The following is a 23,952-nucleotide window of genomic DNA, read 5'->3' as shown; positions in this document are numbered from 1 at the left end:
TCAGTGGAATACTACTTTAAGAGAGACTGGAAGCTTGGTTTCAGAAACTGGAAATTATCCAAAATTTCAGTTAATGACGAGCTTATGTTCATGTACGCGATGCATTCACTGCCAGTCTGGATAGTCAATTAGGTAGGCTAATTATGAACCGAAAATTTATCGCCCCATAGTTCACGAAATTGCTTATAAGCGGCTCCGTTTGCGACCGTACATGTTACAACTCCTGCATCACATTAAACTAAATGATCACCACCTACTACATCAGTTTGTTACAGAGGTAATATACCGTCTCGAAATGAATCCTCATTATCTTGATACGTTGTTATTTATTAGTAAGGTAACCTTCTATGCGTGCGGGAAAGTTAACGGGCGCATTGTCGAGTTTGGGGTACTGAAAACTCCCATACAGTGATCGAAAATGAAAGCGATACAACGAAATTCAATGTCTGGTTAGGATTCTACAAAAACGGCGTTATCCGTCCGTTTTTTTTTCATGGATCCGAATGTGAAAGGACATTTGTACATCGACATGCTTGAGAACATTGCTGTTCATCAGATTCCTGGAGAATTTAGTTTTTCAACAAGATGGTATTCTCCAGCACACTTTCATCGAAATGTTACCATGTTCTTGAACAACACTTTCCCCGGATGTTGAATCGGGAGAGGAGGTCAAACTGAATGACCACCTAGGTCTCCAGCTATCACTCTTTTGGACGTTTTTGCTTGGGAATTTATTAAAAGTTATGCGTACCAAAGAAAAGTTCGAGATTTGGACGATTTAAACAGAGAACTGTTGAAGCTGTTGGTCTAATAACGCCGCAGATGCTCCTAAACACCTGAAAAGAGTTAGATTATCGTCTGAACGTCTGCCGAGCTACAAAGGTGCACACATTGAACTTGACTAACCTACATTAAAACTTGGTGAGTTGCTGTGTTTATAAAAAAATTAAATTATTTTAAATGGTTCTCTTAATATAAATTGTTACTTTGTACGCCTTTAGCCCGGACACCCTATGAAAAACACATTCTTTAGGGAGTGCTATCAGGCTAATAATTTCATGAAACCAGAGTAAACTGGCTAAGTTTACGTATCGTTATCTAGACACGTACTCATAAAAAACCTTTTTACATTACAATAATTCCCATAGAAATAGAAAATAAATAAATGCACATTTATATTTATTTTATATAAATTTCATAGTGGATAAGATCAACATGAATTTCTGAACAACTAAATATTTCAGTTGTTTACAACGTATATTAGATTATAATTCTAGTAAGTACAAGGTTTTAGTTATAATGTTTGGTAGGGTAATAATACTCACTGTTTTCTTTTCGTATGGCATTAGTATCGAAACTGTAATACATCAGGCAGAGTATGAAATAAAAATTTTCTGAATAAATATAAATGATTTATTTATACTTATAATTATTCAAAAATAATATTATTTACGTGATTATTAACAGAATTACCTTTAAAGTTCTTCGGAAACTTAATTCTACTACTATTAATAATCACGTAAATACGAGAGGAACAGTAATTCTTCTGTGATAGTCCATGACAGAAATGTATTTACTAATCTGTTACTAATCTTCTGAAACTGTTGGTGATCATTTTTTACGTTTGTGTTTAATTTAACGTACGTGAGACAAACCTAGTTTGTGATTAATTTTTTACTTTCATGATTAAATATAATATACTCGGGCATTAAAATAAGAATGTTCTGTTACGAATTTAAAAAACCTGCAAGTAGTGATTCGTTTTTTGTTTATTTCCCAGAGATGCGATGAAAAATCTGAAATTTCATTCGTACTTCATTAAATTAAATAAAGTTAATTTAAATTAAAATATACTTTCCTGTTATTTTAAATTAAAAGAATGTATCAGATAAGTAACCGTACTAATTTATTTTGGCAGAAATAAAATAATTTTAAATTAAGATGTAAAAACTCAAAAAAAGTATAATTTAATCACCAAAGCAAACTTAAATTCAGTGTTAGGAAATTTAAGCTTAAAAATCGTTTATATGTAAATCTAACTCCAGATAAAATCATAGTATTGTGTAGGTTTGATATATGGTGGAAATAATTCATTACAGATGAATTCTACTCATATAAAACAATACCCATATACATTACAAACATTATGCTTTATATACTCGTATTTCTTTAGAATTATAATATATAAAGATAAAATATTAAATAATTTACACAAAATTAAGCATTAATATTAATAGTTTAAATCATTTGGTTTTTTTGGGGGTTTATGTCACGTTCTTTAAACGAATTTAAAGAATAAAAGAATTCTAAAGAAACTGAATAAAGAAAATAAAAAAAGTAGTTCTTCCTCACGGAAAATCTTACAATAAAATGCGTAACGTAATCTCAAAAAAAATCAGGAAAAAGGAATTAAAGTAAGCTACAGGCTGCTTCAAACGGCAACGTACGGATGTATTTCCTTATAAAAATAAATATGTTCCTGTCTTTATATAAAAGTTTTTCTTTTCTTAAAAAAAAAAAAAAATAAATAAACTAAAACAAACGAGTATAATATTTCCTTTTCTCCTGTCAAGACAGGTATTAGATTTTTTATTCCACAAATGAAGGTAAGTTTAAAATGAAATAGTAAATCAATAAAAACACGGAATTTTTAGAGAAATTAGTTCTAATTTTCTTCAGTTCTTGTGCAGTATAAACTGGTAATGAAAGTAATAAAAAAATTTATTTTTGCTGTCAAAATTATTGTAATCTTATTACTTTTATCAATTATTATTTAGCTTAACAAATATTTTTTATTTATTTTAATTAATTATTTTTTATCCATCATTTCTTAAAATACATAGGGTTGCCGAGTGGTTTCGACGGTACCTGGCTCCTTAGAACCTTATGGTATCCCTAAAAACGCTGTTTGAGGTTTTTTAAGTGATAGCCCTGTAAAGGCCCGTTGGTGTGTTTTGGTTGCCCTGAAAAGAGCTACGGGGTCCGGAAGCTGGTCTTTGGCGATGTCGGCTCGGCTGTAATCGAGGAGTTGCGGTTTGTCCGTTGGAATCAGACCGAGCTTCCTCTCAGCGGCAGTTGGGTCCCCATTACAACGTGGCAGTAATGGCCCTCAGAATCCCAGTGTTGGGTGAGCGTCGGTCATCTTCCACCGGCGCGTCTGATCCGGTTCTCCAGAGCAATCCCACGTTGGGCCGCTTAAAGTCCGGCAAGCTTTGGCGGGAAGGTCTGCACCAACGGCTCCCTCGGCAAGCCGGCCAGGCCTGCTTCTCCGGCGGAGATGTGGGTATCTTCCGGGAAGTGGCACGTTGGGCCGGCCAGGGAATTTCTTCATGGTATTCTTCTTCTCCTGGTAGAGGCCAGAGGCCAGCGACGAAATAAGCTTTCGCTGTGCTGATACCGGTTTTTTATAGGCGCCTGCGAGTGGCGGGGTCGCAGCGCAGCTGTAACGGGAGAGTTGCGAGGTCATCCCAACCCCCGTAGCGGAAGACACCTACCTTGTGACGATTCCCGTCATCACACCCCTTCCCCCGTTGATAGCCCTGATGGGCTTTAACGGGAGGTTGCGCGGTCAGCTTGCTTGGTGAGGAAGAACGCGTGTGCAGGGGCATAGGTGGACTGCAAGTTCCCTCAACATCTACCAGCTAGCCTCGCACTAGCCGATAAAAAGCACAGCATGTAGCAACAATAGTAAAATGTAATTGTACTACGTATAAGGTTTTAGAGTTATGATGTTTGATAGGGTAATATGCAGTGTTTTATTCTTATATGCATCAGTATGGAAAAGGTATTATTATTGGTACATTAGACAGAGTTCAAACTAAAATTTTGTTAACAAATTTAAATAAAGTTTTATTTACAGACTTATTAACTGAAGTACGTTTAAAGTTCTTCGGAAACTTAATTCTACTATTATTAATAATCGCTTAAATATGAGACAGTATAGTAACTCTTTTGTGTGATACTCCGCGATAGAAACGTATTTACTACTCTTCTTTTACTACTCTGTTACTAATCTTCTGAAACTGCAGTAATATTATTACGTTTGTGATTAATTTAACGTACATAGGATAAACCTGTGTTTATAATATTTTTATTAAGCATAATTTATCTGAAATTACGCAATAAGTGTCATCAATCCATCTCCTGAGACATTAGATAAACACCATACATGTTAAATTATAAGCGATCACGTTAATAGAATAGATAAAAATAGATGTTGCTCTAATATCTATCGTTGCAGAAATACTGAAATTAAAGAAATTTTTGTAATTTTTAATTAAATTTCATTTATTTATGCCTGTTTTTTTGTTTGTAATTTTAGGTCCTTATAAAATAATCTATTATGAATGCGCAAAGTTTAAGTAATAACATTCAAACTAAACAGTTAATTTAATTAGACTTCACTACATCCTTAATTATACAATTTACAATTACGTACCTTTTATAATGCCAGACCTACAAAAAAACGTCGGGGTTTTAATTTGTTTTAATATCTCTTGGATAACGTTAATAGTATTGACTTAGGATGTAGTATATAATCAAAGAGCATAAAGAATAGCTATTAGTTGCGTCTTTGCCGTAGATTGATTCCCTGTCTACCGCTTGACAGACCTACTGCAAAGATGGCGACCTCTGAACAGAACGTCTTCTGTGTTTTCCAGTTTGCTGAGCGTGAATCTGTATTAACAACTAAACTGCGTTCTGTAGAAAGTTTAATTGTTATCCTACAACAATATTTGTGCGGTAATAACATTTTCCAATGGCGTAATCGTCTTGAAACGACCAGATGTCTCTAGAGAGAAGAAGAGATCGTGATTACCGGGGGTGTCTGAAGAAAATGTTGAACGTTCAGAAAATCTTTCCTAAAACATTTTTTAGCAAGGTCAACCACGAATTAGCAGTGTCGGTGTGTGCCGAATTCGCAATCGAAATTTTGCAGCATGAAGACGACGACATTTTTGATCGTAATATGTTTAGTGATGATCCAAATTTTATATTAGTGGAAATGCTAACCCACATAAAAAAAGGGGGGGGGGTCAGAAAATTTCCATGAACTCTTACAATGCAGAAGGGATTCCCCGGAATTAAATATTTTCTGTGCAATATCTCGACGAGCCGTTCTTTTTTTCTGAAGCAAGCATAACAGGAGTTGGTTACTTGGGTATGTTGCGTACGTATATACTTTCTTTTAACTGCAAGAAGGACCAGAGAATTGTATCTGGAAAAAATGGTGCGCCTCTAACTGGCATAACTCTATACGTGTACGAGATCGGCGGAATGACGGTTTCCCCAATCGATGGGTCGGATCTCCAATGACAAGCTTATTTGCGATAGTCACTAAAGTCACCTGATAACACATGGACCTGAAGTCCATGTGTCTGATCTGACTCCATTATAAAATCCCTTTGGAATTTTGTAAAGGATGTTGTGTAGTACCTCCCCTCTCTACTGATATACCCGATTTAAGGTATAGGATTGAAGCAGCTGTCTGTCGTTTCCATTACGCCCCAAACATGCTGATTTAAATACAGGAAGGAAGAACTCGACCATCGATTGGATGTGTGCCGCGTGACGAAATATACTTATATTGAACAGTTGTAGGGAAAAACTGTAAGAATGATTCTTTCATTTTATTTGTTATTTACTACTATGTCAAAGTTAAGCCCAAACTCCAACTTAATTGATAATTAATAACATATATAAAAGAACCAAATAAATAAATCAAAATGAATTAACAACCAAAAACCAATCTAATAAATTGTCTTAAAACTTCCATATGATTATTTTTTACACACTCTGTATTAAAAATTAATATATCTTGGTTATTATGATTATAAAAATTGAATTTTAACTAATATTAAGGGTTACTGTTATTATAATAATACTAATTATTCAATTTAAATAATAAATTGAATTTAACAGTAAATTTATTCCAGTTAATGTTAATTAATGTAACGTAACGGGCTAAACGTCTTCACAAGTTGTTAAATTCAAAATTTTGAAGATATTTTCTACAGGTCTACGTAATTGAATCTAAATTTTCCTTCTTTTTAAACCAAACTCTTTAGCTATTAGTTGAAAAAAAAAAATTAAAGAAGATCTTCTTATACGTTTCTATCAAATGAAAAGTATTAGGTTGGCTTTCTTTTCATAATCAAATTACTGTCGAAAATGAAATAAATGTAGCACATCATTGCACGAATAGAGTGCTCTGGATTGATTAAAAACTATTTTAGGTGATTTCTTGTATGTTACTCATATTAATTCCATTAACTAATGTTTATACTGATACTCATCCCTTCACAAACACTGAAGCACGCCACACACATATACGTTCAGTAAAAAATAGGATTTACTGTTTGAATTCAAGAAAATGCAACCACATTTACCACCATTTACAAAAACCAACATCAAAGCATTTTATAAAACTATCTGTAATAGGGAATGGTTATAAAAATATGGAGTAAAAGAGTAAAACATACACGTCAAAAAGGGAAAAGAGAAAATGGAAAATGAGTTGAGCAGCCAGAAAAATGCAAATTCCTTCATCTGTAAACGAACCGCAATATATGTAAAGGTAAACTGAAAAAGACAGTAAACATTACGAATTTGGATTCTAATCTACAAATGTTTTATATTACAATTTTATGTTGTACACATTTAGCTAGCTTGTAGAATTTTTTAGTATTTTAAATTCTTTTCCAAGAATAAAATAGTGAAAATATGAAAAATATAACAGTATAAAAAAGATAATCAACGTTAACGTATACAGAATGAGAATTAGTCTGTCTATCCATTAACATATAAGGGATTGCACACATATATTCGGATACAATCATGAATTATGTATTAATAATACCTTGAATTTATGAAAGTCTCTGCACAAATATAGAAAAAAATTAAGTTCTCCTCGATCTTAATACATAATATTTTTTTTTTTAAAATAATCTTTTGAATAATATATGTAGAGAACTCATTTGGTAGAGAATGTATGAATAGAATGTTTTATCTTATGTTCTCAACCGAACGTTATTTTACAAATATAGATAAGCTATTATATACATAAAATACGATTCCTTTGCAGAATGGTGCCAGAAAGAGCATCCGGCCATAAAAATATCTCGTTGAATACCTTCCGCTATAAGTCTAGAAAAAGTAGAAAAACTTTTTATGATGAGCTATTTATTTTTATCTTGTAATTTTTTCTAATATCAGTAACAGAAATTTGGGTTTGATTAACAATATTCTGGCTCAAAACAGGCATCTATTAGCTCAATGATAAGCTAAAAATTTATGTTTATCAAAGTCAGATTACCATCTTTGAATAGTGTGATTATAATTAAACTGTAAATACCAAATTAAAATTTTAATAACAAGGCCCTTCAAATAGAAGTAAAGGTAAATAAATATTCTTTTATATTTATTTAAAAAACCGGTAAAGTGTTCTCATTAATAATAAAAATTAAAAACCGTTAGATCCAAACAACAAAAAAAAGATATTTATTATTTAGAGGTAGGGAATAAGTTTTTCTAAAAATATTCATATGTAGGTTAAGATTAACAATTTCGCTTAAATAAAATCGTTTTTAAATTCAACACTTCCTTTAACAAAGGCTAAAATAAGAAACAGAAAATTTTCAAAAGACCTTTCTTCATTTTAGGTCCAGGGTCTACAACTTAAAAAAAAAAAAATTGTAGACATTTCTGGGTAGTTCTATATATGAAGTTTAAATTAAAAAAATCTAAAAAAAAATACGTAAACTGTTAGGACAAAAGGCAAAAAATATTTTTTAAATTTTATGTGGTGGAAGTTGATTATTTTAAAACAGATTTTTGTTTATTATTTATATAAGCATTGTAGGTAACAAATTTGCTTAATAAAAATTTCTCTGAACAAAATCAAAAGTGGTTATTTGGGCGTATCCCATTAAACAAATTTTGAAGAAAATTAATATGATCAAATGCTCCATAGAACCAAATTTGAAGAAATTTGATGTGATCAATCCTGAGATATAAGGCCAAAAGCAGTGCGACACGCATACGTAAAAACGTATGCACATACATACATATTTTTTTAGTCTAGATGAAGTAGTTGGATCGTAAAACATAAGACTTACAGAAAATTCAATACCCCATTTTTAACACGAGCACTTTTATGGTTGTAACTATAAAAGAACGGATCGATGGGATATTGACCTTCATCGTTTGTTTTGCAATATTCCTGCCATACACTCCAGTTTTTTACATGATATAATAAAAATTATGTACTGAAAGTAAGATAATCATAAATATCCTGAAATAACCTAAGTCTAGATATGTCATTTATAAGGCAGAAAACAGTGTTATGAACTGGGACATATAGTGAATGATTGTGATTATTTTAAGAAATGTAAAGGAATGTTAGTTAGAAAGATCTATTGGCAGGTATGGAAATCAATGACTTAGTATCAAAAGTACAGCGTTTGAAATAAATAAATATCCTGAATTATAAAACTGATATAAATAATAATGATGTAACCTTTAATTATACTTTTATGTAAATAAATTTACCTTATATTAACTATTTCTAAAATTATAATCGAAATCTTTTATAATTTGTATTAATTTTTGTTTAACGTAAACTATTATATTTTTCTACCTGCCCCAGAAGGAAAATAATAGCAATACATTTTCTTAAGTAAATTGTAGGTTTTCTTTTATTTTATTACCTTACGGTGGTCCTAAAACCTGATAATTAATGTTGATTTTAGTTGAATAATCCCAGGTATACACAATCTACTTTAATTAATTTCTAAATGGGGAACTTAGTTTTTACATTTTTTTAATCGTCCCTTTAACAAAAAGTAAATGGGAAGTGTAATACACTTGCCATAACGCTTGCAACTTGTACACTTGTAATGTACGCTTTCCAGTACATTTGTTTCAAAACTAAACGAGTCACACATGCATTGTGTACTTCAGTTCTTATTTGGGATAACTCGACGGGCTCCTAAAATTTCGTTGAGTGTACCAATTAAGAAGGGATGAGATCAAGACTACATGGAGGAAGAACCAATATACCAAGATTATTTTTATGGATCATGAAGTAACGTAAAATATATTTTAAAAATTCACAACTTTAACTTTATGGCTACTTTTCTCGGAAACTCTTAAGAATTAAATAAATCCGTAAAGAATGGGTTCATTACTTAAATCAATTTATAAATAAACTGATTAATTATGTCATGTAGGACAAAGTAAAAGAAATATAGAAATTAAATTAGGGAAAAATTTAGCGCACTGAATTTATAAAACACCTGAACAATCGGATAAAGCTCAGTATTACCTAGAAATGGGTTAAAAATTTGTTTATAAGAAAGAGTTGGCCTTAAAAAATGCTTATAAACAGGAATTGTATAATTTTGAAACTTGTTCTATCAATACTAAAGCAGAAACTCTTTATTATATTGTTCTTCTTCTATACGTGTAGTGTTTTTTAGAATCGATTTTCGACCTCCTCTTTCCGCTTCACATAATGTAACTACAAATCGTATTACCTAGTAGATTGCTGCGAATTTAGGTGTCACATGAATTTTTATTTATATAATCGGCAAGAAACATAACATACGAATTATTTTTTGTTCGCTTCGAAAATTTCAATACACTACTACAAAGTAGCAGGAATATGAATTTTTTTTTTTAGAAACTTTAACTTCAGATCGGAATCCAATCAGTAGGCTCATGTTATAAAATAATTTATTTATTGAAAAAGAATAGTACATGATCACAAGTAGCAATATAGAAGTAGAATACTCTATTGACTAAGGAATTGGCAAAGGACCGGATGAAAGTTCGGAATTCTGTTAGTAATAGCAGTTCAAAGACGATTAAATGAACAGTAAATTTTTTTTAGGTTATGTTCGGATACAGTGTTACTGATCCAAAGCATTAGGTCTAAAATCGTCCGTTCTTGTTAAAAGTATGGTTTTAGGTTTCTCCAGCATTGAAAAAACGTACCAGTAACATAACATTACAACATCAGTTAAACATACGAAAAACCATTAATCAGGTTGCCAACCATTAATACGTCTTTGTTGGCAACATGCTGAAAAATTGATTAACTTGTTATAACAGGTTATCATTTTCTGCCTATTATTGAGATCTTAGTTTCTACGGTAAATTTTTGTAAATTTTTTCTTTCATATCGTATGTAATTAGTGGCAAAAAGTATTTGTTGTATTTATTTCATCATCATGTTTTATTTAAATTGTTGTGTTCTTCAGTTGAATTTGGCATTTGGTTTGTGTTATTGTTCTACCATATTTTTAACAAGAACGGACGATTTTAGAGCTAATGCTTTGGGTCAGTGACACTGTATCCCATCATAACCTAAAAATCAACACATTTTTAATCAAAACTTCAGTACCAGTAAACCAATATTTATTTTATGTGTACAAAATTACTTGTCATTCAAAGGGTCATCCGATGAGTTGTCAAGCTACATCGTCACATTTAAAAAAAAATTAAGTTTTCAACCTCTGAAAATTAAAAAAAAAAACAATTAAGAGCAAAATTTTGTGTTGATAATTTAAAAAATAATTTTCACAGTTTTAATCCAGAGATTATGATTATTTCAAATGGTTCGGGTAGTCAATTAATGTAATTAAATGGTATCATTGTTATTTAAGATTTTTGAGTTGTGGTAGGTGTAGCTGAGAGGGTGGGTTCCAACCTTTGCAGATAATTTTAAAAAGGTTCCCCCAAGAATTGTATACATATCTTCAAACAGAAATACGGTGGGACTGATAGCTATTTAATAATAAACGTGGTAACTTTTCAAATTATCACCCGGTATAAAAAACCGAATTTCATTTTTTTTTGGTTTTGTTTATTTCTACCCTTATAGAAGCAGTTCTAATGAGAATTGATTTTCATCCAATAATGAAGTTAAACATATCCTGATGTAAAACGGTATATTCGGATAGTTAATAAATATCTAGCAAATAATTATAATTAATTAATAAAAGAAACAGCTTTTTTTGAATCAATCATCAAAATTTTGTCATTTTATAGTATTTGAATTAATAAAATTGATGCAAAATAAGGTATTGTAAGACCTAAATTCAGTACGCGTCATTTAGAAATAATAAGTTTTCCTTAAAAAGTATTAAGGTTTCCTTTAAATTTATTAATAATTCCTTCCGCTATTACTGGATAAAAATAAATAAATAAATAAAATTGAGGAAAAAATAAACATCATCCCATAATTGCTTCTGGTTATCGATATTTATACATAAGTTCACCGTATGTTTACATGGTATTAACTGTAAACCGATACAAAATATCGTCAAGTTAAATATTATGAAATCTAATCTCAGTAGGCGTAGGTAAACCAACCGGGTTGGTCTAGTGGTAAACAAGTCATCGTAAATCGGTTGATTTCGAGATCGAGATTTCTAAGGTTAAAATCCTAGTAAAGACAGTTACTTTACTGGATTTGAATACTAGATCGTAGATATCGGTGTTCATTGGTGGTTGTTGGGTTTCCATTAACCACACATCTCAATTATGGTTGACCTGAGACACACTTCATTTACATTTTTCATACATAACATCCTCATTGATCCTTTTACGATGGTTCCGGAGGCTAAACAGAAAAAGAGAGAGAGTAGGGTAGTAAAGAATTGTATGTATAAGCGATACATTATTTGCAATATTTTTGTATTAAAAAGTTTAATAAAAATTGCCCTAATTATAAAATTTCAACTCTTTCTGATTAATTAAATCACCGAAATACGAAATATTATGAGTACGTCTGATAATATCTGAATAAAATATGATCGGGGTGGTTTGTAAAAGGTTTTCATATATTGTATATAATTGTAAGAGTTACAAAATTGTAAGAGTTACATTTTATATAACCATAATTTATTAATTATTAATAAAAAAGGAAAAAAGTTGGCTTTGTATTGGATTCGAACGAGTAAAATTGATTTGAAATTTTATTAAGTACGGAAGAAGTAACATAACTACACATCGAGAGGAATAGCTTTTTTTTTAAAGAAATTTAAAAATTAGGTTACAATTTAAGTATCACAAATAACGTTCAGAAAATTAATAATGTTTGCCTTTTTAATGGGGTTGGATAAATACCTTAATGAACTGTTATAGATACGGTAGGTAATACGCGACTAAACCTCGGTAGGGGTAATTTAAAACAAGAACACTATTTGCATTTATAAATATGGAAAAATTATAAAAAGCAGCATTATTAATAATCCCATTTTCATTAATTACTTATCTAAGAACGAAAATTGTTTCTCTATCTGAATTAAAAATAAAAAACGGTACTGCATGTTGTAAATACTCTAGCCCTAAGTTGCATTACGAGTAGTTATAAAAATCTATTTGTTAAGAGCTTCAAATGATAATTAAGATTCTGTATTTTTAACATTAAATAATAAACTATTTATGTGGATGAATATGAGGTAGAAGGGAAACATTGTGTAGGCAGGCCACGTTTGGAATATGTAAAACAAATTGTTAGGGATATAGGATGTAGAGGGTATACTGAAATGAAACGACTAGCACTAGATAGGGAATCTTGGAGAGCTGCATCAAACCAGTCAAATGAATGAAGACAAAAAAAAAAAGAATATGAGAATAGACTTTTAAAACAGTTGGCCTTAATTAATAATACTACTGGTTTTATTTTTATGAAATATAAATTTTTACCTAAGTATTGCGAAAGAAATTTAATTTTTAATACTTTCATTTAATAATTTAATCAAGGTTATGTCAACACCATGGCAACCGTAATGGTGTTTGACGTCTTAAATACCATTACGGTGTTCGAATTTGTTCTTGGTCATTTTGAAATTTCATATTTGATTCTCCAATAACCTTTGAATAATTTAAAATTACACCATTTTAGGGATATTTCTTTGAAAGAAAAACAGTTGAAAAAAGCAATAAATTATGATAAAAATTGTCAGAAAATAGCTAAATATTGTGTCAAATTTTTTAAAAATTATAATTCTAATTAATTTAGAACACTGGAAGGTAAAGAAATTCTGTTTGTTAGTAAGATATAATTTGTTTAGTATTTGTACAGTTTGTGTGGTCAGTATGTCTACCATTTATAGAAATGCAAGTCAGTAATTCTAGAGAATCAATTATCATTACAAGTGATAAAGATAAATATTTATAGTACTGTATGCAGTTTCATTAAAAAAAAAAAAAAAAACGATTACTAGCCTTTATAAAATAACCAGGTTTTACTAAATTTATAAACTGCAGTGCAGTTTTTCATTTTGTAAAAGCAGTTACAGTATCATATGTATAGTAATGTTTCGTAATATTTAACCTCATATGGAAATAAGGGATTTAAAATATTAACTTAGTTAAATATGAACATAGGATATGTACGGTATATGATACAGGTCTATGTAATGGTACAATATTTTCCGGGTATAATTTTTGTAAAGCCGTTGACCGGTGACCTCTTTTAACAATTTGCATATAATGTTTTTAATCATCTACAGTGAATAAATAAATTATGTATTGTCTAAGCTAACAAATTATCACAGACAATATGATTTAAATAAAACGGTTTATACAGCAGAAAAAAATATCTTATCTGTTCAACACAATAACTAGCAGTTTTTATATATTAATAAAACAATTTTGAATTGATTAAATAATATTAATAAGGAAATGATGTGTTTGGAAAATCATAATTATCTATTACCATTCCTATTTTGTCTTTGTGCTATATAAATTCAAACTACTCTTTCTTCTTATTATTATTTTCTTATTATAGGCAGGAAAATAATTTTACCGGTGACATTAATTACAAAATAGAATTTTTAGTTTTATTGACCGGATTTTTTTAAAGAGATATACGCATACCGATAAAGGGATATCAATGATATCTTGTTACTTATTCATGAATTAATAAATCTTCAGTAAAAGAAAATTCGGTAAAATAAGTCAAATAACAACGTGTTTTTTTATCTCCAGAAAGCCAAGTTTTAGGTTATGTATTTAATAGCTGTGGTTATAGTAAAAATATGCGTGGCATGATAAAAATACGCAGCACAAAATTTATTTTTGAACAACAGTGTAGTGAGCTGTAGCAACTCAGATTACCGTCATCCAGATGTAGCTACGATACACATAGATAAACAATTGCTAATAGCGATGCCTAGTCTTTGAGAGTTTTGAATTCAAGGAGCTCAATTGAATTCTGCACTAAGACTGGCCTGTGAGAAAATTGACTAGAGTTTCTGGTACCACGGCCAGCTGTCAACCTCCTATAGTGGTTCTTATCGTCGTTCATAATGACAAAAAGGCAGCACATTGAAACCCGTTCTGCTCGGGTTGACCCTATTTCAACCTGACTTTGCTTTAACGGGAGCTTCTCCACCATATCTCAACAGGCCAGGACCTTGTTCTCCATGCCGCTCTTAGAGTGGTTTATGGGTGGGTTAGTATATGTTGTTGATTAGCTGAAACTGGATGACGACAATCAGATAGGGTTGACTCTCCTATTAGCTAATGATGGGCAGTGAATTAGATTCGCTCTGATGGAAATACCTGCTCTTGGCGGGATTCCATTCAAATCTTTATTTTTTTCTGTTTAGCCTTCGCAACCGCCGCAAGTTATTACTTCAGAGGATGAATGAGGATGATACCTATGAATGTAAATGAAGTACCTTGAACAGTCTCAGATCGACCATTCCTGTGTGGCGAAGGTTGATTGACCCATCGATTGGGCGAACAAATTGAACACGTGCTCGACTTTAATTAACAAATGAGAGTTGGTGTTGGGAACTAAATCATGTTCTACAACAAATTGCGATATGTTAGAGAATAGCCATAATCTGTAAATGTGACAGTTGGTGTCGTATCTGGGACTACTGATTTACACCTTTAGAAGGTGTAGATTACTGCACTATCGATTGGCAAGCTATTGTTATAATGTAATTAGGATTTAATAGGTAGTACATAACTAATTAAAACCACACAGGTGTATGATGCTTGTTTGTGTGCTATAGTACAGATGCGCTCAGGGTATCCGTTAGGGTGCGCTAATGATTTACGTGTAGATTATAGTAGACTATAGTCTGCAACAGATTGCAGGATTTATTAAAGATCTTATTTTAGCTGAGCTGGTTCGCCGTAGTTACGAAAGTTGCTTTCAAGTATTCTGCATTTTCATACCTGTGGTCATACAATCGCAGAAGATCTTATATAAATTTTCAAAAATTAAACATTCGTTTCATGTTTTTAAAAAAAAAAATCGTTAAAGAATTTTTTTTTTATTTTTACAAAACATATAAAAATGATTGTTCGTCTATCCGCAAACAAAAATAAACTAAAGCAAAGAATTAAAATTAACTACGAAACAAAAATTAATTAAGATAAACTGTTGTAATTTGTAATAAGTTACCGTTTCCTTAAACTTCAACAATAACACATTAAAAAAAAAATAAAATAAAACAAAATACTGTTTAGCTGATAACATCATGGCTCTGAATACATTAATAATGATAGGATAACTAAGTTTTATACATAGAAATAAAATCAAAACAATATAGATATACGAGTATATAAAAATTTTTTGGACAAATTTTTATTTCAATATTATGGGGAAAAACGATGAATTATTGATGTCTCCAAAATGAATTTGTATCTCATATAGGAAATTACACAAGTATTTTCACAAAAATAAATGTAAGTTCTGATTAATGTTCACAGTTTAATTATTAACCTTTGTTGATGAATATATAAGACAAACGACTAGTGGTTTTAGTTTTTACTCATAACTATGTTTGTTGAGCATATTTTGGGCAGATTTAATTGATCTTCAATAAAAATAAAAAACCAAAAATATGTTTAGATTTTCTAATAATTTTTGCTTTCCTGCCTTCACAGCTCTGAGCTATGAAGGAAAGTATGGTAATCATTCAAAAAATTGGGTATGAATTTTTTCATATATCTTTTTTTTCACGACCCAGGGACCACAAAAAAGTGGGTGGGTAATGTAAATATCTATTTACGTATGTACACGTTGGCGAGTATGAAACTTAATAACATTTTACTGGATAAGTGATTTTGATAAAATTTTGAGTAGAAACTAGTGTATGTAGGACAATTTGTTGGTAAAACTTTGGGGCCAATATCTCACGGGAGTGGGGCAAATAGTTTTTTGGATTTAATTTTATCAAAATTTTGTAAACATACTATTACTTTGTATAAGATAGTACATAAGTGTATGCATATCTTTTTTTAAATTTGCGCAAAATTCTTCCCTTCCTCAAAAATCGAAAAAAGATATATTTTTATTTATTTAATCTTTTTACCTGAGTTTCTTTAATGTCTTCCTAAGCGTAGTAGTAGTGCAAGTGACAAAAAAAATACTTTGTGCGTAATGTTGGAGGTGGGGAAGCCGATCAAAATTTAAAAATATAAATTTTTTTAATTTTTAAAACATTTTTGGTTTATTTATACGTATATTGATAATTTTACAATAAAACTTCATCATAAATTACCCCACCCCAAAAAATAGATCTTGGTAACTTTTTCATGTATCATTATTTTTTCACTATATAAGAATATAAACCAGTGCCAGTAAAGTATTACAACTTTGATGTCAGTTTTTTTTTCAGATTATTGTTGTTAAAGGAACTGCTCATGTCCAATCTAAGTCGATATAATTTTTATGTTCAAAATTTTATAATTATTAATAGTTTAATAAAAACTATTAATAATAGTTTTTATAAGGTAAAATTCATGACTTGGAAGTAACAATAAGAAAACGACGAGAAAAATTCGATGGATACATAATTCAAATGATTCAAATAAAGCTAAACAACAGATTTTCAATAAACTCTGGAACTACAAAGGTCAAGGTGGCTATTTTAAATGTATGAAAGAAGAGCTCAAAAATTTCAACATTACAGAAAAAATCTGTCTAGATCGAAAAGAATACAGAAAGAAATGTTTTGAATTAAAGGTAGGTGAAAAGATAAACTCAACAGAGGAGAATGGACTGAAGAAAGAATAGCTATTTAGCTATTCTTTCTATTTAGAAAGAATGTAGAAATTCTGGAAGAAAAAGAAAGAAATTACGTGAAATAATATTTACACGGTTCTTGAAGTCCCCTATCCGCGGAGAAAAAAGGAGGTAAAATCAAATCGTCAATTTATAGTCCGTTTGAAATATTAATAAATAGCATTTATCCACTGCACGTACAATGGCCGGAGTTAGTCGAGTTCAAGAAGTTGCGAGAAGAAAGCTACAAATTTTATAATTTTATGAAAGGCACCTCTTTTTTCTTTTAGTTGTTAGCCTCCACCGTAAATATTAAGCTTTGGATATATTACATATCTCACCTGCAGAGTAGTATTATAACTGGTTTGAGTGTTAAACGATAAAAATATATTTAAATAATCGTAACAAATGTTACACTCACCTCACCTACGAATGAATCTCATCTTTGTTTTTGCATCTCTTTATGAATTCACAAAAGTATGAATCCATTAGCCACATTCCTTCCTATTTCTTCGTTTAGCAAATGCCCATAACAATTCTATGGATTGGGTGTGTGTAATAGTCACCGGATCAGCCAAGTTTTCACTGTGACTAACTGCTAAGTGTTTAAACTGTATTTCCAGCAAATCAGGGATACCGTTATAGGCGTTCCATAGATGAGATATTATTGTCATTTGTGGTAAGGTAATAGAAGTTCTGTTAGGTACTACGTACAGAAAAAGACACTTCTTTTTCCACATATCTCCTCAAAAACCTTATGTTGTGAATAGATATATCCAACATTGTGCTTTCTTTTAGAGAATCAAGATTTATCAGTTACAACGGTATATCCTACACCACCAATCTTAACCGGGCACATTCTTTTTCCAGTAATTAGAGTAAGCGCAATCATTATTAGTTCCTTATCAAAACTTTTTAGTTGCGTATTCTTTTGCCCACAAATAAATGAACAAAATTAGGGCATCTTAATGTAATTTCAAAATTTCCAACCGTGTGCTTTTCATAATCTTTATCCATTCGACAGAATAGATAAAGATTCCTTTGCGGCAAGGATAGCTCTTCCTTGCCGTAAAGAAAAGAAAGACGAACTGATCGAAAAAGTATTTCCTGATACACAGATTCGCACATTATACGCCAGCGATCCGTCGAAGAAAGAGACAAATCATATCCACTAGGACACTGCCTATTAGAGCGTGAAATGTGTTTATTTCACACATTTGAAATTGTTGTATGTACCACACAACACCTTTTTTATCGTTAATTTCAAAGGATAACATAAAAAGCGAAATTAATTGGCGGGTAAAATTTATATCCATTCAGTAGCTAAAGTCACAAACAACTTTTGTTATTTCTGGCGAAGTAAAATAACAATAGACGTGCACCGAAAAGATTACGCACACGTTTACCCCGTGGAAAATGAAACCTAACCCACACTTAACCTAATCTAACCTAACCACAATTAGGCCTATACATACATAACATGGGTTGGCGACAGTCTTCTTAAAAATACCTAAACAGGGGAAATAGTATTATTTAAAATTAAATAGAGGTAAAACAGATATAGTCGTAACAGTAATAGGGTTTTTGAAACCCTATTTGGTTTTTTGAAACCAATCAAAGATTGGTTTTATCTATTTTTAATAAATCTATCTATCTATTTTTAATTTGGAAATGTAAACAAAGGAAAACCAATCAGATCAATGCAAGATGGCCGCTGTCAAACACAACGACCAAATTTCTTTGAATTATACTTAACAGCTAAAACATCTGTGTATTTTATTAAAAAAAAAACACGATAAAAAAAAATTTAGCACGATATATAACCCGCATCAAAGATTGTTTTCATCTATTTTTAATAAATCTATCTATCTATTTTTAATTTGTAAAGTTTTTTAATAAATAAGAGGCTAATAAATCAGATGGAAATGTAAACAAAGGAAAACCAATCAGATCAATGCAAGATGGCCGCTGTCAAACACAACGACCAATCACAAAGAGTCCGTATGGCCGTTGCCAATGTAAACAAAATCACAACTGATTAAGTAACAAATTTCTTTGAATTATATTTAACAGCTAAAACATCTGTATTTTATTTTAAAAAAAACACCAAAACAAAAAGAAAAGCCATCAAGAAGGATGACTTACAGTAAATAAATTAAAACACCCAACTTTCTTATAGCCCAGATAGACTTAAGACTATGCAAACAAAAAAAGTCGAAATAACCAAATACACGGAAAATAATATCTCTACATAATGACCAAAAAATCCTTTGTTAGGTTAAATATTCACTTTTGTCTGAATTAAATATTCACTTTAATCGAAGTACTTTTGTGTGATCGTGTCGTGATTGAGCTGCGCCTTTCATCAAATCGTAAGTAGAGGTTATGTTTTATATGAGAGATGGTCATAAAAAATATTAATCTTTATATATAAAAATGTTGTGTTCGTTTGTATACGCTTCAAAAACTCAAAATGTTCTGCACCGATTAAGCTAAAATTTTAGCACGATATATAACCCGCATCAAAGATTGTTTTTATACATTTTTCGCATCAGACATACCCGCGACCGCGAGAAAACAGTTTTTTTAACGGTCAGCTGTGTACCAGTGATCGCGCCATCTGCCGGAAGCGAGGGGAACACTCGCCATACAAGCTAACGACAACCGCAGTCACATTTGAAACAACACCTGTTCCCAATTGCATTGTTTATTAACAAAAAAAAAAACAAAAAAAAAAACGTATCCACTTGCATCTGATTCAGATTATTATACAATCTGAATTAAATATTCACTTTAATCGAGATACTTTTGTGTGATCGTGTCGTAATTGAGCTGCGCCTTTCACCAAGCTCTGAATTTATTAGAAAACGACCAACAGTGGGATATATGCATTAATGACGCGTGCAACACTGCACATCCAAACCAAATTCGCGCATTATTCGCAATTATATTGACCGCTTGCTTCCCTTAATCACCCACAGAGTTATGGGAAAGATATCGATCGCATATGGCTGAGGATATTTTGCATAGAGTACGCCTAGAAAATGCCAATATGACCATGGAATTTACAGCAGGCATTTACAACGAAGCATTGATAAATATTGAAGACAAGTGCTTAGCTAGGCAAATAAAGTTCTTAGTCAATTGGGAATGCCAGCACCCACCCGACCACCCGATCTGCGATTGCTTCATTTGATGTGGATTTACGCCGTGAACAGAGTTACGACATTGGTGATCTTCAGTCATATGTCCAATCAAACATTCCCAAATTAACGCGTGAACAGAAAGGCATTTAAGATCGCATAATGCAAATGATAAATGACGGAGTTGGGAGGGACCTTCTTCTTGGATGCGCCAGGAGGAACTGGAAAAACATTCCTCATTAGATTGATTCTAGCAATGGTTCGTTCAAAAAATGACATAGCCCTAGCTCTTGCTTCGTCTGGAATAGCTGCGACATTGTTACCAGGTGGAAGGACTGCGTATTTAGCTCTGAAGTTGCCATTAAACATGCAAATCATCGAGACTTCCACGTGCAATACTTCAAAGCATTCTGTATGGGAAAAATATTACAAATATGTAAACTCATTGTTTGGGATGAATGCACGATGGCACATAAAAAATCGCTTAAAGCTCTTGATCGATTGTTACGAGATTTGCGTGGAAACGTTCAACCATTTGGGAATGCTTTGATATTGCTCGCAGGAGATTTTAGGCAAACATTGCCTGTAATTTCTCGATCGACACCAGCAGATGAAATAAATGGTTGCCTGAAATATTCAACACTGTGGCGACACGTACGTACATTGCAGTTGACTACGAATATGCGTGTCCAGTTGCAGAATGATCCATCAGCTGAGGTATTGTAACGACAGTTACTGGACATTGGAAACGGACAGCTACCAGTCGATGAGACGTCTAGACGAATATCATTTCCTGATAATTTTTGTAATTTAGTAACATCGAAAGAAGAACCGATCGAAAAAGTATTTCCCGATATTCAAATTAATCATAGAAATCACGATTGGTTCAGTGAACGAGCTATCCTTGCCGCAAAGAATAAAGATGTCTATCAACTTAATAATGATATTCAATCCAGCATTCACAGTGAGGAAATTACATATAAGTCGATAGACACCGTTGTGGAATCAGATGAAGTAGTTAATTATCCAACGGAATTTTTAAACTCACTTGATCTGCCAGGGATGCCAGCACACATATTAAAATTGAAAATAGGTGTGCCAATTATCCTGTTGCGGAATATTAATCAGCCAAAATTCTGCAACGGCACGCGACTTGCAGTTAAGAAATTGATGAATAACGTAGTGGAAGCAACGATTTTAACGGGGCCTTTCAAAGGTGAAGATGTCCTCATTCCTCGAATACCCATAATTCCGACCGATACACCATTTTAATTTAAAAGATTGCAATTCCCAATTCGATTGGCATTTGCAACCACAATCAATATAGCTCAAGGTCAATCTTTAGAATTGTGTGGCTTAGATTTAGATGCGGATTGCTTCTCACATGGGCAACTGTATGTTGCGTGTTCCCGAGTCGGCAAACCAGATAGCCTTTATATCTACGGAAACAGTAGAAAAACAAAAAATTATTGTATATCCACAAGTATTACAAAATTAAATTTCTATGAAACGTATACTTTGTTTTGTTTCTCATTTCTCATCCATGCAAACACAATGCGCCACAGCGAAGCGTGGCGGGTACAGTTGTATATATATATTTATATATATATATATTATAATTTAAATGAAAAAGTGATATTGCGAAACAGGACAAATAAAATGATTAAATCCCAAAAATTAACTTGGTCAACATATAACAAAAAATGCCTTTCGACTAAGAGAAAACTTAAACATTATAAAACTGTAGTTCAGCCAGAAGTCACCACGGAAGCGAGACCCTTTTCAAAATCGCTCAGGAAAACTGAATTGATAAAATTCTGAAAATAGAGAGGAGATTTGTCAAAACGTATATCAATAAAAAACACCAAAAAGAAGACACCAAAAAGAATCCACCATTGGGTGGATTGTGCCAAATGAGGTGTATATCGAGAAATAGAGCCTGTTACTGATACTATGCGAAAAAAAAGAATCTCTTTCTTTTTCATAAGGACACCGGAAGCAAGACTGTCAAGAAATATCATTGAAAAGCTCTGGTTCCAAAAACTAGAAGTAGGATGGATCAAAGAAATTAGAGAAGATATGAAAGAATTGGGAATTTTCCTGACTGACCTACAGAATAAAACTGGAAAAATTACAAAGCTAAAAGACAAAAACATTAGATCTAAACAAAAGACAGACAAACGACAAAATACAACGAAGAGGGTGTTATAGATGAAGAAAAGAAAGCAAGATCTGAACGGATGAAGAAATACTGGGCAGCTCGGAAGTGTAAAATAACACGCTTTTCTCAGAAAAGATCTAACTAAAATTGACTGAAGTGGTCCCATGTTGGCCGTAAAAGCATAATAATAATGATAATAATGATAATAATGATAATAATGATAATAATGATGATAATAATAATAATATATTATTTCCGCAAACCACATTATTTTATGTATTTTTTTCACGTACCCGGTGAAAATCTAACTTTTTACGGAGGTTCGACGTTTGATTTGTGATAATTATTCTTAACTGTTTACGATTTAGAAGGGTATTCTAGTTATAAACTGCTAAATTATCAGTTAAGTAATCATTTCTCAAATTTGATTCTTAAATATAAAAAAAGGTCTTTGTAAGTATTATATTTTAGACACAGAGAGCTATCCCTAACTTTTTTAACTCTAAAAAATCAATACGAATGTATGAATACCGTTTGACGTTAGTTTTATGGAAATAAGGCCCTCAGTTCAGTTTAGCAGGGTACAATAATTCCTTATTGTAACAAAAAATATGAACTGCAGCGTAGAATATTTTGCAGTAGTATTTTTTATCGTAAATTGTAGTATTCTGCGTTAATTAGTGTTTTAATGTATAACCAATGAAATTCGTATTATAATCGTTCTTATTATTAACCGTTTAATCTTTGATTTATTTTTTATAGTATAACCGTGAACATATATTTTATTTTTTGTACGTGTTTTGTTTAATGATTATCCAATATTTTGTATTAATTTACGTTGATATGTTCGTTAAAAATGACATGTGAGGTAGGTGTAAAACTGTTGTTATACGTTATAGGATGACAAATAACTTTTTATTAGTATTGATGATAACGCTACTATATTTTTTCATCGGATTCACTATGACATATTGACAATTACCAGTTGCTGTATCAGTTCGGGTTCTATTAAATCCGGATGATATTTTCTATCCTAATGTCTATAAAACTGTTAAGGGGAATATTCAGGCGAATCATTTATAAAATATTCAGAAAAGTAATATATTTTACATTTTATTTTAATAACCTATATACACGGCTTCGCTCAGTTCAAGCCTTGCGCAGCAAAAGTCTTCCCATTTCTTCGTCAACATTTTGTAATGAAACAGCAAAATTTTAAACCAAGGCCATAGAAAAGTTGAAGAGAAAAGCGAATTAAAATCTATAGTTTTTTATTAAATTAGAATCATATTTAAAATATGATTTTAATTAAAAAAACTCCTGCGCAGTTCTGCGTAAGAAGACCGGATTTTCGTTAATTTAATTTGGTTTTAATATTCTTTTAATTTGGTTTAGTATTAAAACTAGATAACGCAGATAAAGAAACGACAAAATTCCAACCGGCAACGACCATGCTTCTAACTTACTTCGCTCAAATTTTTTCGACCTTAAATAGAGCGTCACTCAAGAACCACTCAACCAATCTTAACCGCATTTTGAAATGCACAACTTCAGATACACTACAACAGCATATTTAAATTTCAGTTAATATGATCTAGTTTTTGAAATCT

The 23,952-nt window shown here is 31.4% G+C and overlaps 1 protein-coding gene across 1 annotated transcript in view; it reads right to left on the bottom strand.

The window, feature by feature from the left end:
• LOC142318333 (neuropeptide FF receptor 2-like) overlaps window positions 1-23,952 on the bottom strand; it is a 187,755-nt gene that overhangs the window by 137,351 nt on the left and 26,452 nt on the right. The gene's annotated exons all lie outside the window — the stretch shown is intronic.

Source organism: Lycorma delicatula, chromosome 1, assembly GCF_047948215.1.
Source record: "Lycorma delicatula isolate Av1 chromosome 1, ASM4794821v1, whole genome shotgun sequence".
Lineage (NCBI taxonomy): Eukaryota > Metazoa > Arthropoda > Insecta > Hemiptera > Fulgoridae > Lycorma > Lycorma delicatula.
This window is presented reverse-complemented; position numbering and strand designations above follow the sequence as displayed.